Source organism: Scomber japonicus, chromosome 7, assembly GCF_027409825.1.
Source record: "Scomber japonicus isolate fScoJap1 chromosome 7, fScoJap1.pri, whole genome shotgun sequence".
In the NCBI taxonomy this organism is placed as follows: Eukaryota; Metazoa; Chordata; class Actinopteri; order Scombriformes; family Scombridae; genus Scomber; species Scomber japonicus.
In genome coordinates, this window is record NC_070584.1 from 15,963,516 (window position 1) to 15,983,340 (window position 19,825).

Consider the following 19,825-nt stretch of genomic DNA (forward strand, 5'->3'; position numbering starts at 1 on the left):
CAGTTGCAGGAGACAGAACATGACACTGTGCATTTCAGTGTTTTTAAGCTTTTAATGGGGGGTGGGGGATAGAGTGGGTCATCCACTAGTGTAAGATTGATGGTTTGACTCCTAGCTCCTCCAGTTAATATGTCTAAGTGTTGAGCAAGATATCACCCTGCATGATAGCTTACTGCTATTGGTGTGTGAGTGTGAATGGTTGAATGTAGCTAGTACAGTTAAAGCACTTTAAGCGGTTGGAAGACTAGTGAGGCACTATACAAGTGCTGTCCATTTCTGTAAGTGGAGTCCATTAATTTACCTGAAATAAAACAGCTTTTATTCCGTGAGAGATCACAGGACAACTTCTATTAGTGCTAGATTAACTGGCATGTTTCAGCCCCGTCAAAACAATGGAGTTAAGCTGGACTTCTGCATTAATTCAGCACCAGTCACGTGTAAAATAGCAGCTGTGGATAAGAGGGAAGTTGACTGCTGAAAGTCAAAGAGGTTTACATTTTGTTGTTTATGAAATTGCTCAAACCCATTCTCCTTTAATGCTGGATTCTGTTGCACATACAGCGGTGAGCAGTACTAGATATTCACACATGGGCTCAATTGTACATTATACAGACTTGTACATGGGAGCTGGCAGGGTAAAGTCTGCTTAATGTCTGCTCCGACTGATTTGGACATTTGTGTTCACACATTCATCTTCTTTGTAAAGGGTAATGAGCATAAATTCAAGAAAGTCTGGATGCCTTTTCAGATTTACCTTGCAAATCTAACTGATGTAACAAACTGGGAGAACTATTGACTTGAGTCTGGAATGGCCCAACTTGTATTAATTGTAGGAGGAGAGTACTTCTATGTGTATACTTGCTGAATAATGTTGTTGCTGTTTGTTTGTTCTGGTTATTGATACAACAGTTTTTTACTTACTGTCTTGCGCTGTTCTTTTTTCTTCGTCTTCTTCCCTGTCTTTGACTTTGCTGTGTAATTTATTATTATCTAAATTATATATAGAGTGTGAGGTGGTGAAGGAGGGTGTGAAGGGATTTACTTTGTATGATTATTCAATATGTGATTTGTCCATGTTTTAACTGGAAATGTCAATAAACTTATTAGGTAAATTAGGTTTTGACTACAGGTAGGGGGCTGCAAGCTACCAAACATGGATGTTATTAGGATGTAAACACACATTACAGTGTTTCAGGATTTAAAAATCAAAATTCAAAAAATCATCTTTGCAAATGTTTGATGAGGGTGAAAATGCATTCAGCATGTAGCCAGGTTTCAACAGGTTTTTGTAAGTAACACTAAATGGAAACATATTTTGCTTGTTTATGAGAAAACTCCAAAGGACAACTTTAATACTTAAATACATAATCTGACTTTTGAAAAAGACCTGATGAAGTTTACAAATGACAAAAGCCAAAACTACTAACTACAAAACTAAACTACTAAAATTCAAAAGAACTAATTCTCGTGTCACTTGAGAGTTGCTGAAACATGAACAAGAGAGGAACATATTTCCACTACCACCCACCATGAATAACATCAAGTGTCAAGACTGCGACACATTAACATTACAGTGAGGAGATAAGGCAGCTTTAATGTCCTGCAGATGATCCCATGTTGCAGTAACAAAGTTCCCGATAAAAGGCAGCAGCTCTGAGGAGTGCCAGCCTCTAATCTGGTAGGACATTATGGTTCTTCCCAGAGGGATTCTGCCTGGCCTAAAACATTAAGCTTTGCCTGGAGTGCAGAGGACAACCATGGTGTCTGGCTTTCCACCTCCTCTGGACCAAGGACTTTCTTTCTTAACTAAAATATTGTGGAACAGCCCTTCCTTCCGTCCCCTACCTCCAGTATGCATGATTAGAATCAGGAGGAGTGGGAAAATGTGAAGAGAGAAAAATTAATAAATATATATTTTTTAAAAAGTCAAATGAATGGCAATGGTAATACTGCGGTGAGGTAAATGAATCCTATTGATGGGGCATATCAAATTACCAACTAAGTCCAGGTGGTGGAAGTTAACTGGCTGCTGCTGAAATCCTATTACAGACCCCCCCACCACCCCCACCCCCCCTCATCCATTTCTCCCCTTTTCTCCTGCCTAGCATCAGAGGAATGGGGATTGCGGATTGTGGCAGGCTGATTCAGACTTAGGTAAAATGACATCTAACTGATGTTGAGACTGGCAGCAGGCTCCTGTAGCAGGAAGATAAGACCATTGCTGCTGGCATTTCAATTACACTTTACTGCCCCGCACATCTGTTGCGAGAGCTACTTTTCAGCCTTTTCCCCTCAGGCAAATACAGCCTTACTCTGACTCCACTGGCTTTCTTTGACTGCACAGCCTCCTTCCCCATTCTTTATCCACAACAAATTCAGATTGTCTTCCTCCTTAGCTTCACTCTACCCACTGTTTGTAATCTATTTGTTCGGCCTGTTTAACTCATAGGGAGCAAAGACTGGACAGATGACAGAGGCGGGCATGAGGAAGAAAAAGAAGGCAGGCAGAATGATACATAAAGACAGGTGGGAGACAGTCAAGCAAAGTGAAAGGTACTGTAGCTAGTAAGGGAGAGACACATAAACAGAGACAGGAAGATAATTGCACAGAAGAGATAAATATGGGTGGGAGACAGAAAGCTACTGTGAGCAAGAGAGGAAAATAAACTGGTCTCCACTGGCTGGGTGGACAGATACAGAGGCCATAGACAGGTGGGCTGAGAGGGAGTCATGCAGAAGTCTCTGCCTCTCTAGGTTGTTTTCTGATTCCAAAAAAGCTGGACAAACTAAAATTATCCATTTGTCCCGTGACTAAACATTGGATAAAGTCAGAGTCTTTACCTTAATGGCAACATAGCAATGCCCTTTAATAACAAGCATTATTGTTCTTAGGCCAGCAAGATGAGTTACAATGGATTCTAATGGTAATTTCACTGTATGTCTCCAGACGAACACACCTGTACCGTAGTGGTTAGAGTGACACGCCTGAAGTTGTGTTTAAGCAGAGTGAGAGTCCCGGAGCAATTTTGGTATTCGTTTTTGCATGAAATTGCGCTTGCATTTCCATCTGCTAAGACCACTTCTTATCACAAATGGAAGCACAAAGATCAATTTTTGTGGCTTTGGTTGGGAGAAGCTTCTCCATAATCACCAAAAACTTGTTCACGTATGATAGGCTTTGCGTTTCACTTTGATTTATACAGTCCAGATTAAATGTAAACCAAAATACAACTTTTAATGCTATTACAGCAGCAGTGTTTGTTCTGTGTGAAATGACTGAATGATGATCCCTCCCTGTCAGCAGACTAAATACATGTAGTCATTATAGAACAACAGTTTCTCATTTAATAAATGAGCTGTGTGCACATGACATATTGTGCATACATGCAGCTCTCAGTTTGCAAAAACAATATCAGCTGGCCTGGCAGACATAGCTTTTGTCATGATATCTGTATTATTGTGCACAGTTAAATGTCACAGAAAGTTAAACAATTTCACTGTTTCACAAGCGTTTCTCAATTGGCACCGCATGTCAAACTGTGTGTGTGTGTGAGCATACTTAGACAATTAACTTCACTCTTCACTCTGTGTGCAACAGAGTGCCTTGAAAACAATGTAAACCTCACTCTCCCTAACACACACACACACACACACACACAAAGAATTGCATAGAATTAGAATCAAACAAACTGCTCTGGGGCCAATTCTCCAGATCGTTAAAACTTACGCACAACTAGGACCAATTTAGAAGCTTTCCACAACTGTGTGTGTGTTTGTGTGTGTGCATGTGTCTGCACATGTGTGCTGCCCTGGAAGATTTAATTAGGCTGGGAGCAGTTAGAAGAGATTAACATCCATGCTGTCTGAGCTGTCATGTCGATGGAGCGTGTCAAAGCCCTCCGCCGTCCCCATCACTGCAGAATGGCAGACTGGAACAGGTGTCTCTGTGGTGTCACAACACACACACACACACAAGAAAAAACTAAACCGTGCAGGCACAGCACACAGATGACAATAGACATCCTTAAATACTGCATCCAAGAGGAGATAATTTCTGAAAAGTGACAATTTCAAATGAGATGTTGTCATAAGCAGAAATACCTGCAAACTTGTATTAAGACCGTCTACATATTACACCTTAAAAGTCTTTCGGCTGACAGAAAAAAACCTCATATGAACCATAATGGTGCAATAAGTAAGATTTTCACTCTCGCACAGCAGGAAATCACTATAATGTGTCTGCAGGGAGGTAGTTCATCAGAACTAATGACTCAAGAAATACCTCCTTGCAAAATCAAAAAACATTACTTAACATTAGCTGTATTTATTTTTCACACACCGCATATTGAGCACAGGATTACTGAGTGCCATGAGTGTGAGCTGCACATCAGAATGTTTTAGCTAATAGTTTAAATGACACATTTCCCCAATATCCCAACCTTTAAATAGACTAGCCAGGCAGTCACTGGGCTTGGCACTAAAATAACCTTGTCAGTGCCACTTCAGGGTGGGATTGCATTTAGGGCCAAAGATTGTCTTTTGATCTCCATCGATCCAGTGTGTGGCCAGATTGCGTTGCTTCCTGGAAGAAGCCAAGATAAATTATTAAAGAAGCCATTCTAAATGCGTAGACCCAGACCTCTACAGAGACAATGAACACTTTGTCCTTTCACTGGTGATTGTTGAGCAGACTTTACTATGAATGATCTACAGAACAATACATGTCCTACATGTCCAGAAAGTGAAAGCTGTACTAAAACCGCTGAACACTTGTAGGTTTGTTAACTGAAATTATTGATACCTTTGACGTCCAATAAGTAGTTTTGGACCAGATAAATTGCAACTATATACATTTATTTAAGATTTACAAATAAGAATTGTGTGTGTGTCTTTAGTGAAAAATGAAACAAGGTCTGCTTTACTGCTGTCTACAGACATTTAGGTGGGCTGGCCTTTGATATGATGACAGGAACACAGTATGACTTGCTGGTGGCTATGCTTATGCTGATATAATGCCAAGTCACCATATGTTGTATAAAGTACTGTTATAAAAACTGCACAGAAACCACATTGGAAGCCTGTCAAACAATCATACAATTGCACTATATTACACAAAATATACGAAAAATATCACAATGTAGGTGCACAACATAATAAGACTGTATACATAATTAGGGCAGTTGGGTTGCCTACAGCATTAGGAAGTCTGTTCTTTGTTAGTTTTGAAAGAATCCATGGACCCATGTGCAAAATACTGAAAGTTAAATTGCTCCAGGGTTTGTTTCCTGCTTCTGACTATGCACTGAGATCAGAGTAAAAATTAGATATTTCCTTTAAACACCAATAAATCAATAAACATAATTAGTCTGATGATGCTGCACTTAGTGGTCTAAACAAAATAACAATACAGCTGAGACAAGTCTTCCCATCAGGTATCAGGAGAGATTACCTGTACTAATCACCAGGATGTGGTTCACTGATTCACCTTGGCTCCACTGTGATTTCCTCACAGTGTAGTATAACACAACTGAGCACAGCAGATCTGTGAGCCCTGTCCATAGCCATCAGGCTACAGGCAGGCTGATAGCTGCTGGCAGCTCTGCCTGTTCCTCTCTTGTTGTCTTTGATCAGTCTGATCACTGACGCACAGTGTGCCAGCGGCCCGCAGTTCTGGAGACTACCTGACACCGCCAGGAGCACAATACACACACCCAGAGTCTAACACACGCACACATGTACACAAACATAGTTACATCAGGTAATTACTGTTATGGGGAATAAAACATACACACATACACACACATTCTCACACTACCGGTAATTAATAGAGGCAGGATGGTTAAACAAAGCCCCAATTTGACACACATTATAGTGACTCATGACTGCTTGGATTCAGTTTTCAATCAACAAAACTACAAACAAAAATCTCATCTTCTAATTTTATGCTCAAGATCTCATAACATACATAAGATGATGTACCAAGCATCACGTTTCAGACCAATGTTCACAATCAAATTATACTGTCTCATACAGTATGCAATGGTCATTTCTTCATATTTACACTATGTATAAACTACAAGTAACAGGTTAGTAATTTAAAGTAAATAGGATAGTTTGTAATAATATTGAATAATTAATTTGGGCAATATTACTTCAGTTGTTAGACATGATGTATATATCTAATACTGAGTATCTGAACTTCACCTGCAACTACAGTACCAGTTTTCGTGATAGTATAGTACTGTAGTATTTTGATAATCATTTGAGAAATATGCTAAAACAAACGTTTTTTAAAGAGTAAATTATAATAAAGAGAAGGAGAGAGAATAAACGTAAATAGTGTCATATTAATAGCGTAACAAGCATGAGGTTTTAGCTTTCCTGATTCATGCAACATATTTTAATGGTGTCTCATAGCCTTATTACGCCTGTAAGTATATTTCACAACTGTTCCACTATGTTGGTATAAAATTGTGCAAGTTACAGTCAGCATGACAATGTGTTCCACTGACAGATACCCCTGCTTGGCAGGTGCCATTTAAAACTGATATGTCAATAGCAGCTGTCACTTAAGTTAGTGTCTTTGTGGTGTCTAAGCAAATAGGCTAGCGATACTAAAGTTTAGTATAACTCATGTTTCGGACCATCGGTTCGATCAGTAATGATGTTACTGTATTCACCTTAGTAACTGCTGAAATCTTGGAACGCCATGTTGACATTTAATAATAACGGGAAACAAATCAAACAGGTTGTCAATAAACCCAAATTATTTGGAAGATAAAACTGAGGAAAAATTATAACAAAATGATCTAAGCAGCTAACATTATGATACCTGTCATTTGTTTTTTCAATGCAATCATTGTTGTAGCTGATACAATAAAGATTACAACTGATGGCTGAAAAATAAAACCCAAAGTTGTAACAAACTGTAACTTTCCTTCAAGTCTGGCAATGCACTAGTATTGTAACATGGTTGCACTTTCAATGATGTGGAATAAAAGTATATATGTAATATGTTGTAATTGTGAAAATAGCCTGTTTAATTTACATAAAATACAACTGCTTATTTAAACTGGCACTCACAGAATAGCAGGAAGTCTTTTCAGTAGGTTTGGGGTGACTCCCACGGGTAACATTATGGTGAAGGCCTGCTCAAGCAGGGAAGCTCAGCTGTGGCTAAGCTCCTGTAAAGCCTGATGACAGTGAGGAAGGTCACAAGCCAGCAATAGGTGGGGATAACAGTATGACAGGGGAACACTAAGGGACAGCACAAGCCCTTATGGGAGAGGACGGAGGTCATGGTCTCGTGTGTGGAGGGTGGGATATGTCTGTGTGTGTGTGTGTGTGTGTGTGTGTGTGTGTGTGTTTGCATGTCAGGGAGACAGGGACGAATCCTTTGGGAGCACATGAATGACCTTGAGTAAGTCTGCTATACATAACCTGACAGACGGTTCACAAAGTCGCATGCTGACAATGTCACAAAGTACAAATACATGTCAGAAATGTCACTAACACAAGTACCCCCAGACACACACAACACACACACGTATTCCTACTCTTCTTTTTTTGTTTTCTTTTTTTTTTTTTGTTATACCTTTCCACCTTCTTCTTTTTCCTTCTATGTGATGTTGTTGCTGACAGTTTAGGTCCCCAATGACCAATGTCAAGTCAAGGTGCTGACACAACGAAGAGGAGGATGGGACCCTTTAAACACATTACAGGCACACATACACACACAAACACACAGACATTATACTCCGCCCCTCTGCTGCTCGGCCGTCTCCCTCTCTCTCTCTCTCTCTTCCAGACACACACACACACACACACACACCTGAAGGTAAACTGACAAAACAACACAGTAATATTCCTACAGTAGTTTTGATTTGTTTGTACTTAGTCTGAGATGCCCCGTGGAAAAGTGAGCTAATATGCGGGGGAAGTTGTGAGATACCTAGCTATTGATCCTGGGGGCCACAAGTCCCAGCAGCAGCCTTTTAAATGTCAGCTTTTAATTTCCTTCTCCCTCCTCCACTGAAAAAGATTTATTCAAAGCAGTGCTGTTCCAGGAGATATCAGATAGCACGGTGACAGTCTTTTAAAGAGCTTTTGTTTGGTTTAGGCATTCATGGCTTTTTGTATCAGACTCTTTCATTCAACCAGAGGAGGAGGAAGTTTCTACATTGGGCACTGAGTTGAAAGGCAATCTCTCCCTTCCATTGTAAAGCGATGTACAACTGGAACTTCTTTAATTAGGGCTTCTCTCGCACTGAGTGACAGCAATGGCCAATACCCTCCAGACACTGATGGAGGTCACACACACATTGTGGCACATAGATATGTGCACAGCACACACACACACACACACACACACATAATCACAAATAGATATACACAGACACACACACACACACACACACACACACACACACACACACACACATAATCACAAATAGATACACACAGACACACACACACACACACACACAAACAAACACTGAAATTGTCAAACATTAACCTTTTGTGTTATGAATGAATATTTTACAGCTCACACAATGAGCCAGCTGTGAAAGCCTGGTCATAAACATTATTCACCTCTACGAAAATCTTTTATTTCCTTCAGTTAATTACCAAGCCACATACTGCACATGCTACAGAAAAACTGTGGCACTATAATAAGATCACACATTCATGTTGTGATTTGATAATGAGTCATTGTGTGTGTGCGTTTGCAGTGTGTGTTCTTTCTGGAGTCGATTTGTGTAGAAAAAGTCATGGCCAGCCAGCCACAGATTGTTAGATATGTGGGGACTCATCTCTGTTTAACTGACAGGGTGTTTGGACAGCTCCCAGGCAATAAGACCCTATGCTCTTTGAACATGCAGTTCCCCTTTTATCACCAACCTGCACCCTGCTTATCATCCCCTCATGTGTCCCTTATAAATAGCACTATACTCTGTCTCCACAGCATACTCAAATAGGCCTGATTTCAGTTGTTATAGTCCCCAAAAAATTAGCTTTATAGACTACTAACAATTACATTTTAAAGGGAAATGTAACTCCTGCCATGATTATGTTCAGTGGCAATGTTTTTTATGTGGAGTGCGCAGGACTGTGAGGACTGTGAGGAGTGTGAGGCATGTGATTACGTTTAGCCAACATAAGCACATTTTAAGGGTTGAGGAAAGAAAATGGTTCTGGTTAGATGTTAGCTAGAGCAAGTGTTAAGTAAACACATTGTGTGTCATGCTTTAAATCACTGTTAACTTTGTCAATATTAAAAAAGATCACAATGTTTCCCTAAACATAATCAAGTGCTGTGAGTACATATCCATGCAAGTTTTATCATTCTGCAGAGCAGAGCAGAGGCAGAAGGTGTGGAAGGATTTTAAGCTCAGTCATTGGATATTTCCTGCCCAGATGCACCATGGCTGTCATAGCTCCCCCAAAGTTTTTGTGTACACAGGATTTTACCTTTGACATTTTATCAAAGTACCAGATATTTTCTAATTAAGCTTTTAATCTTTTGGATTGATGATTCAACTGAGAGAATTTAATAACCACCCAAGCTGTGTGCTCCTGTGTCTATACTGTATGAACAAAGCTTAAGAGAAAGGGTTATACAGACATGTTTTTAACATTCATAAGGTCATGACACATGTCTGAAATGAATTGGCAAATACATATAATCACAGCCTGCCCTACATCGACAATTGAAACTTTCTCAGCCATTTTTAGAAATGTTTTCATGTGAATTGGTGTACATACTGTACAAATTAAGCACAAAAAGAAGAAAGACAATAGTATACACTTTCTAATACTTATGGTAGAAAAAAAGAGGACCTGAGGAAAAGAGGTTTTTTTCAATGACGAGACACTTGTTCTTGCTCAACTATGCTGCGACGAGGACAGAGCTAGTTCCAACCAGTCCACCTCCACTCCCTCAGCAGCAGCACTGCCGCTGCCACAGGCACTCAGTGAGGGATGAACAGAGCCACTGTAACAGCCGACTGCTTCTTCCCTTCTTTCCTTCCCTCCACACATTTGTCTTCTCACCTTCTTTTTCCCCATCCCTTACTTCTCCCCTTCTGCTTTAAACATGGAAGAGTTAATTTGCTCATTCTGCAGGCAGCATCTCTTTCTATTTATCTTTCTTCTTGTGTTTTTTCCCTCTCTCTCCCCACCTTGCTCAGGCAAGGCTCTGCTGTCAGGCCCTTCCAGAGCAGTGGGGTTGTCAGGAGTGATGGATGACTATCAACCTTCTGCTGTCTTCCACTACGCTCCTGGGAGATTTACAGGCTCGCTGACTACCAGGCATGAAAACCAATCTCTCTTTCTCATTCTTCCCTCCCTTCCTCCATCCATGCTTGCCTCGCTCCTTCCATCTCACCCCCTTCTATTTCAACATCTCCTCCGTTACCAAAAAAAGCTTTCATAATGGAGAGATGTGTGCAAAACAACATTGAAATTCGTGTGTGGACATAGAGAAGCAATTGCTCCTCTTGAGGGTTATTGTGGATGTGTCAGAGGGGAATAGCGTCCTCAGAGTGATATGCCAGGTCTTTGACAGCCTATCTTGCCCATCTTCATCTTCATCTTCTCCACTGCTCCCAGCTCCTTCACAGCCTTGCAACACTTGAGCATCCATCTATGTTTCTCATGCTGGTGGTAATTATAGCATTGCAGAAAGGTGCTGGGCTAATTGCTGTCTCAAAATAGTAATTGCTTTATTATTGCAACCATTTTTTGGTAATGATCGTTCAAAGGCATTACGTTAATGCAATTAAAAGGTTTCATTAGTATTTGTGCCTGCACTAATTGACAGTATTTGCCAATGCTGGGCAACTAAATCAAGTTGTATTGAAGAACGCCTCTTTGTTATACTGAGGAGACAGCTCAAGAAAGAGGAATATAGGCAGAGTATGCTAAACACTATTCTTTCACCTGCTTACAGGTTACAGTCTGTCCTGTCTACATAGTCTCCTCCAACAAAAAACTGAACTGGTCTGGTGTTACATATGTGAGGTCACTAAATAAACAAGCAATCCCCTTGACCGAAGACCCAAATCAACTAGGACATCATATCCATGCATTACCAAATATTGTGTCTCAGATTCCATAACCATTGACTATAACCACTACCTTTCAAAAACTGTCTGGGGAGGAAATCCATATTTGCATTCATTTGCAAATTCGGAAAAGGAACCATGCTGGCTAGTGGAATAAATATGAGCTGTAATATGCACACAGTGCTGACACCACTCTTCAAAAAGAAGGTAATAGACGTAAATGACATGTAAATGTTATTTAGATTGCCATCTAATAGCATACAGAGCAGCACTGTGTCTCGCCTTATCAAATATTTGAATTAGGCCCCACCTAGGTCTTGGGCTGCGTATAGTAATGATACCTGTGAGTATTTGTGTGTCCCTTTGTCTGCCTGTATGTATATGAGTGTGCATGCATGCATGTATGTGATGCCTCTATAATGATCTCTGGTCCTATCTGTCAGCACACTACATAGTTTATACAGTGTAAGAGATAAACACATGTGCAATGCTTTCATTGACATTTGGTGGGCTCATTAAAATCAGATCAGATCTCAGGAGGACAGCTTGAGGAGAATTCCTCTTCCCTGTGCTAAGACAACATAGTGTGATGCTTAACTTTTGCTTATATGAGCCTTGTTAGCTTTGTACCTATCAGATCTTTACTCATGCTGAGCGACAAGGTAGGATTGACATCAGATACAAAAAAGGCAGAGCACACAGCTTCAGTTGGATCACAGTCACTGTCTTGAGATGCCAGGCTGATCTTAAGCTTGCCTGCCTTTGAATATTATACATACTTGTGTAGTTGGATTTACTTCTATTGTAAAACTTGATAGAACATGAAAAACATCCCCACATGAATAAAAAGGATAAGTTGGAATTTGGATAGTACTAAGAATACAGTGTTGTAATAGGTCAAAGACCAGATTTTGCCACCAGCACTGTTTCACACCAGCACTCCTGTAATATCAGGCGTCAAAGTAAATGTTATTTTTGTTTTCTTGCACAATCTGCATTAATTAGAAAAAAGCACCCCCCTTGGTCAGGCACCACACTACTGCCAGGAGCCATGGGGCGAAAAATGAGTCATTTTGAAATGAATAATGGATTTGTGTCTGCAGGGAGATTAGAGGATTCACAGAAGTGTATGTGAGTGTGTGCCTATGTTTGTGTGTATCTGTACAGCCTCATGTGATTGTGGACCCTGCATTGAGTCTATTAATATGTCCTTGCTGGTCATTTCACTCGACCAGCAAAGCCTACACTCTTACAGATGCTCTATCTCACTTCCTCAGTCATTTCACAACCAGGCGTGAATATGCAGATGTGAGAGCAGGACGGTGCAGAGGGAGGGGTGGCGCAATAAAATCATAAATAAACAGGAGCTTTGGGGGTTTTCCTGCCACAGTAACTGCTGCCATTTGACCTCGGGCGGTCTTTGGAGGGCAGGGATGATAGATCTGCCCTTCTCCGTCCTACAGCTGTTCACACATCAACAGCAGAAGTTCCAATTAAAACGTTGAAGTGGCGGCATCTTTATCGCTACTGACACTCTAGAGGCCCATGTGTCACTTCAGGCCTGGATGAGCTGATGAAGGAGACTTGGTGAAGAGAGAGGAGGTAGGGAGGTTAATGAGAGTCCAGTAATACTGGCAGCCCATATTCTCAGTCTCTTCTCTCTGCACTGCTGCCACAGGCCTTCACTCTCACACACTCTGATATAGCACATTCAGACTAATTTGAAGGCTTGCTGAAAACAGAGAACAAAACAGAGGTCAAAGGGGGATGAAGGCTGTGTGTGTGCATGTTTGTGTCTGTTTTTACAGCAGCTACATGACTGGGAAAGGATGGAGGTTGAAGAACACTGAGGCTCATCTCTGACAGCTATGCTGTTTCAGCAGGAAGTGATGTCATGGGTCAGTGTTGAGAATCTGAAGGTGGGTCTACGAGGGCGCTAACCCCACAGCCCTGCTGGATAAGCAGAGAGTGCTGAGAAACTAAATTCAGTAATAATGTTGTGAATGGTAGATGCCCCAGAAGAATATCAATCACTTTGTGCACACTCCACTGCACACTATTTTAGAAGATAAACTTGAGCTGGTAGGGAACAATGTACAAGGTGCCAGTGTTAGAACCAATCTGTAATAATTAGATGTGACAGGAACTAGACTGAAACTCACTACACATCCATGTTTAGCAGGCTGCAGATTGTCCAAGAAAGGAAGCTTTCATTATCAGAATATTTCTAAGCAAGAACTGTTTATACCTGCAGATGTAGATATGTCAGTTTCACCCTCTACAGAAAAAGGAAAGTAAAAGCTGCAATTTCCACAACTGAAAGCTCAAACACTTCCAACCTCCTACTCAAAAAATATGATGGAACAGCTCTTGATGTAGGAGATCTGACTGACACTTAAAATAAAATGAAATAAAATAAAATAAAACTGATTATCTATGTGGAATGATTGTAAACATTGCAAATATTCATATGCTATCTTCCATAAGTAGATGAGTTTCTTGCAGTCACACTTCAACATTACAGCATCTGTGAGCAAGGTTTTTTTTCTTTATTTCAATAATTAATATGAATGGAATTGTACTGTCTTACGCGATACTTAAAGCGACTCTTACCTTTCTTGCATTTCACATAGCACTTTGAAAAAACAGAATTTTGGTCAGAATTTTCACAGAACCATATGAGAATGGAATAATGAGTTTCTATGCCTGGTGGATCTCTCTAACATTTTAGAATGCAATTACCTTATTAATAGCATTTTAACTTAAACAAAAAAATGTGTAAAAATGTAACAAAGGTAAGTTTCGCTTTAAATGGGTATTAAAATACTGCAACACAATTTGAGTTCAGTTTGAGGGTGTAACACCAAAAGCTTGACTTTAACCTTCAGTAACCTACAGTAGAAATGGTCACTTGTCCCGGGAGAATTCACTAAAGTAAACTCTATTCTATTTTGAGTATTAATCAAAGAACATGCTCCAATTAAAAATGTTTCCATTTGAAAGATATTAGAGAGTAAAATACTAAAACATGCACACAGGCACAAAAAGGGTCTGCAACATTCAATGCCTGCAGTCAAGTGCTGCTGCTGTTACTTTCATTACCTATGGATGGCCCACATTGGGCTGGAACTGTAAGTCTAGACCTGTACATGTATGTCTGCAACTGCTTGGGCTGAGAATGTGCAACTGGATTATATTTGCTGTGCCTGATGTCAAGTGCTTCACACCAATGACACTGTGTGTCCTTGTTCCTGTTAGTATTACGAGATCATTTATGCCTAGACATTTTTACAACTTGCTGCGAGTAGAAGAGCACAAATCTAAAAGCTGACATGACCATCATCATGACATGGGAACACAGAGGACGTTGATCCTAACAGATGCAGTTTAAATCCATAAATCAGAGAATAAGGAATTAGTGTGTAACAACACATTTTGCTGTTCAGTCTACACAACACAGCTCTTTGCTCCCATATTAAACTCAATCACCTTTTGTCAAGGACTTAATCCTGGGGGATATGTTTCTGGCCTTCTTCCAGCACCAGCTGTATGACTGCCCATTGACCAATAACTTTAAGTTTAGGATTGGCCTACCACAACTTTGCCTGTGTGTACCTTCTAGTTGGCTCTTTGTGATTGAGAGGCTGTAAAAAAGCAATCTTCTCTACTTCCAGCTCATCAACATGCACGGGCGCACACACATACACACTCAAAACCACACATTCTCACATGCCTCCCTCCAAGAGAAACCTTTAAAACATGGCATAGCATTTTATTTTAGCTGCTGTGCTGACTGGAAAGAGCTCATAGTCAGTTTCTTTGTCTGCGAATGATGAAAAAGGATCAAAATGGACAACGCTGCTGCATCGGCTGCTTCACTACACCACGGACGAGCACAAAGAGAAGATAAGGAAAGGAGAAGTAACAGGATGATGGCTCAGAGTCACAGGATGAAGAATAGCTCGAGCCTCCTAATGGTTCAGGAGAATAGTACTATGGCCATTTCTACAAGGAAATGCATCATCACTCCAAGACACTGAGAGGGGGAAAAAGAAAGAGAAAGACAAAAAATGTGTCAAATATCTATTGAATGCATGATGGAATTAATGCACGGAGTAACCTTTGGACCATCATGCGTAACAAAAAGTGATAGTTTTCCCTCAGTTGACTGATTACAGTCTGATAAGCATGGAAAACACCACACCCATCATCGATTGGCAGCAAAACAGATCAATAAAGCACCACCAGCACACATGCCAGAAAGACTAACACAGATCCAAATAATAAAGCACACAGCATACTTTAAGCCCAACAAAATACTTTAAAAATTAGGTGTAGCCTAGTTACCACCAGGTGACTTGTCATTCAGTTAATTAACAGAGCTCAGGATCATGGCATTGGGTATGCAATTAACTGAAAAAAAAGGTTAAAACATTAATGTAGCAACACAAAGATAGACAGACAGGGGAGAGATAGAAATGGGATGGAGGAGTTGGCTCCCTGAGTTTGAACAATGGTAAGATTTTCTCATAAAAGCTGCCCCAAATCAATTGTTAAAATGTAGACTTGAGGGAGGAAGAACCATTTAACAAAATTCGATGTCACACTGGCCATCTGAAAACAAGCCAAAAAAACTGCTGTTGCTGTGTGCACCAACTCCATCAGCTTGGTTTTATAAGAAAGAGCAGAGTGGGGTGGAAGTGTCCTTACAAAAGCAAGCAACAACTCCACATCAAAGCCAACAGTTACGGACAGTTTACTTTACATCACTTCACTTCACTTCAGCTAAGTTTAGATTAGCTGATTTGACAGACCAAGCCGACCTAAAAGAACTAGTGCCAGCTAAGACTGACTGATGTGGTGCCTCGTGACTTTTGTTAAAGCTACACTTGCGTACATACTGTAACTAGTGAGGTGCCCATATCTCTAAACCAAAAATCATCACAGGAAGACAAACAAAAGTAATTATCTAATCATTTTTCATTGTGAACCTGATTCTTGGAATATACATTGAGAATGTGTCAATTTTCCCAGGTATGCTACTTCATTGTGTTTTGGTATACAGGTAATACAAATCATTTCTGATTTACAACTTATCACAAATACCCACATGAATATATTGTTTTCAATAACTCAGTGAGCCAAGAAAGTGGAAATCCAGCACTTGCTACTTGAATTTTAATACAGTTAAGTATTTGTCAGCTTAGACTTAGCTGAAAGTCCACATTCACTCAGCAGCAGAGAAACAGAGACCTAAAGTGTAAACCACAAGACCTACTTCTTTTTTTTGTGAATGTGAACAAAAATCTCTTACAAAGGATTATGAAACTAGGAAAGCAAACAAAGTTAATTGATTTTAACTTATATTTATGAACACTCTTGTTCCATGACATAGTAAGAATGATAATATTATTATCACAAAAAAAACCCAGACTTGATTCCAATCTCGGGGAGGTAAAATTGTGTCAATTTCTTTTTGGTGTTGTCTAATTCAACATCACTGGATGATTGATTTGAATTATCCAAAAAAAAAAAAAAAAAAAAGATCACAGTCCCAGTTCTCGATTCAAGAGTACCAGATCTGATAACTATGAATGTAAATTATAATAACTCCTCCTTATTCATTAAAAAACAAAAGGGTCACTGCAAAATCCTTCACTGGGACACCAACATTAACCTTCCCTACAGTTTAATCAACAAAGGCACCACTTGCTGGGCTGCAACTATTGTCAGCTGTTGTGGAAATGTCAGATTTATTGTACATTATCCATCAAATAGGAAGAAATAGGAGGATCAGGACTGTGGAGTCATCATCTAAATATTTTGCAGGATGGTCTGACTTCCAGTCGCTCATCTTAATTGATTCTCTGCGCTTGTTTTCTAGACTAAAACCTTGAAGTGACAACTCAAGACAGACATAATAACAAACATACACACATAATATGCTGAGAAAAAAATAAAGCACCACAACTGAATTATCAAGCCATGACGCTTTCCCTCAACAGTCCCATCCCTGCTGAATGACACCTCTTGTATAAATTCTTTCTGTCAGTTTCTGGACAATATGTCACATGAGTCCCACAAACTAATAGCGTCTCAACAAATTGAAGAGATGTTGTTCAGAGTAAGTTGGCTGAACTACCGAAAGTAACTAAAGGCAGCAGAGCTTTGGATCAGTCAACAGAATGACCTTGATTTGGCTCTGGGAGCAAAAATATCAATACATATAAAGCAACTTGAAACTTGAGTACCTGTCAGACAGAACATTGGGTGTAGAACTGTATCTCCTAGGGGCAAGCAGAAGTATTTCAGGTGAGGCTAAGGGGCTATACGGGACAGTCAGTCAAGCTCTAAATCCACAGGAATTGGTGTAAGACACCCAGTCCAACTCTAAAGCTTTGGCAGGAATGGGATTCAGAGGGCCAAGGCCACACGCTTCACCCCTGAGCCCTAGGAAGAAAAGGTGGTCTGAAAAGAGTGGTGGCGAAATGGACCTCGGCTTGATTAAATGGTCACTGAGTCGGAAAGCAGCTCTGATGTGATCTGTGACCTCGCACTGCCCTGGAAAAAAAATCTTTTTTTAAAGAAATGATTAAATGAAAGCACCTTCAAAAGGAGCCTGAAGGGACTGAAGTGAAGCAGATGGACTGGTAGGAGGGTGCAAGGTCCCCACTTACTGCAAACACTGGGGGAGGGGGAACTGGGTTTAAGAGAGGAGTGGGTGTAGGCTTGAACCTAATAACCACCTGCTCTAAACTAAGAGAAAAAGAGGGGAGAGAGTGTGTGACAGAGACAAACAGAGTGAATGATCCAGTGCCAGCGGGGCGGTGAGGGTGTGTACTGGGTCTGTTAGCTTGTAGCCCAGGGCAGGACAGCAGACCAGAAAAACTGCAGATCTAAGTATGGTGGGCAGAATCTCAGGCGTCTTTGATTCCTTACACACTTTTGTCTGCCTTCTTTCAAAACATTTGGAGGGGAGTTTCAGAGGGCTTCTCAGGGGAAGGAACATATCTGAAATTGAATTAAAGAGAATGGACCCTTGAGAGCCACTGGAAAACCCTCAGAGAGAAACAGGGAGGTCTTCAGTCAGTTTCTGCTGTGCTAGATTGGAAGGCTGTGGTGAGTACTTGAATTTGAACAGAGGCAAGGAAAAAGATACTTAGGCTACGAAGAAGACTGAAGAATGACAGAGGAGGACAGAGCCTTTTAGACTTAAGCTTATTTTCAAAATCAAACAAACACTTCAGTTTGGACTCAAGTTTGTTTTGCAAGGAACGGACATTAGGTACAGGGATCCTCCTAAACTGCACAATGCACATCAAGAGAACATTTTGTACTATCTACAGTGGGGAGAACAAGTATTTGATACACTGCCGATGTATAAAGTTCTGTTTTTCTGATGTATCAAATACGTATGTCATGCAATACAATGCAAATTAATTACTTAAAAATCATAAAATGTGATTTTCTGGATTTTTGTTTTAGATTCCATCACTCACAGTTGAAGAGTACCTATGATAAAAATTACAGACTTCTAAATGCTTTGTAAGTGGGAAAACCTGCAAAATCGGCAGTGTATTAAATACTTGTTCTCCCCACTGTACATGATGTTACATCAATACATTTAAGGTTCACAGTGTAATAGAACAATGCAAATAGCAATTATGTGACACCTCCAACCAATCACATTATTCAACATTCAGTGAGTGGACCAGTTGGCTTTGAAGTCGACATTAGATCAATGTAAGTTCCAAAGTAGTTTGCACACTTCTGAAAATCTACCAAATTCTAACAGAGCAGAAAGGAATGGCCTTAGTCTGGGAAAAACCACTCGATTCAGAAAAATTGTAAAACCTTTAAATATGTTACACCATAATTAATTTGCCTATGAGTAATTACTCTGAAATAAGGTAGATACCATATTGAGTAGCATGTACTGTATCAGTAGACAAATGTAGTACTGCTCTGTTGAGATCAAAAAACTTTACTGTTTTTGCTGTTCTGTGACTAAAAAATCTGATTACAGCATATTGTTAAATGTAGCATAGATCATATACAGCCACCACATATGACATAAAAATATCATTACATAATGATTTTTTGCTGTGTTCTATCCAAGCTAGCTCTGCTCTTTACCTTGGAGGGGAGGCTTCCTCATTACCACAGTGACATTCATTTTTTCTAATATCACAGCAGTAACACATGTATTTACATTTCTGCAGAAAGAAGAATGCAGAGACAGATGATAAAAATATAATTACTGTATTTTCTTAAATAGTGGCCGGGGCCTTAATTTACCTCAACTGCAGGTACCGGGTATTTATTGGAAGCAGGCTTAAGTCTATTTACTCATATTTTAATATGAAGCCTTGTTTTATGATCTGATTTCATTTTCTCTGTTAATGTTTTGTTACTGCATTACCATTAATCCACTTATTTTGATGTGTGGATCTAAAATTATAGTAGATGGATGGAGAGAAAGTATCATTTCCTATTCAAAATTCTTCAGCATGCTCTTTCAAGTCTGAGATTTTCTGTCTCAAAATATTACTATATTTTTTGAAAACAGTCTGATTTCGAGCACAGTCATTCCACTGAAAAGGAATTGTTGTCAAAGACAGAAACCCTGAATTCAGTGAGAAATGATATCAAGTCATCAGTAACTCTGTTTGGAGTCCTACATCACAGGACGATTGTTCAAATAGGCATGGCAAGGAAAAGAGTCTATTTGTTACTCCCTTTCCCCTGGGGTACCACAA

At 39.9% G+C, this 19,825-nt stretch overlaps 1 protein-coding gene across 1 annotated transcript in view; it reads right to left on the reverse strand.

Moving 5' to 3' along the window:
- agbl4 (AGBL carboxypeptidase 4) overlaps window positions 1-19,825 on the reverse strand; it is a 278,157-nt gene that overhangs the window by 162,228 nt on the left and 96,104 nt on the right. The gene's annotated exons all lie outside the window — the stretch shown is intronic.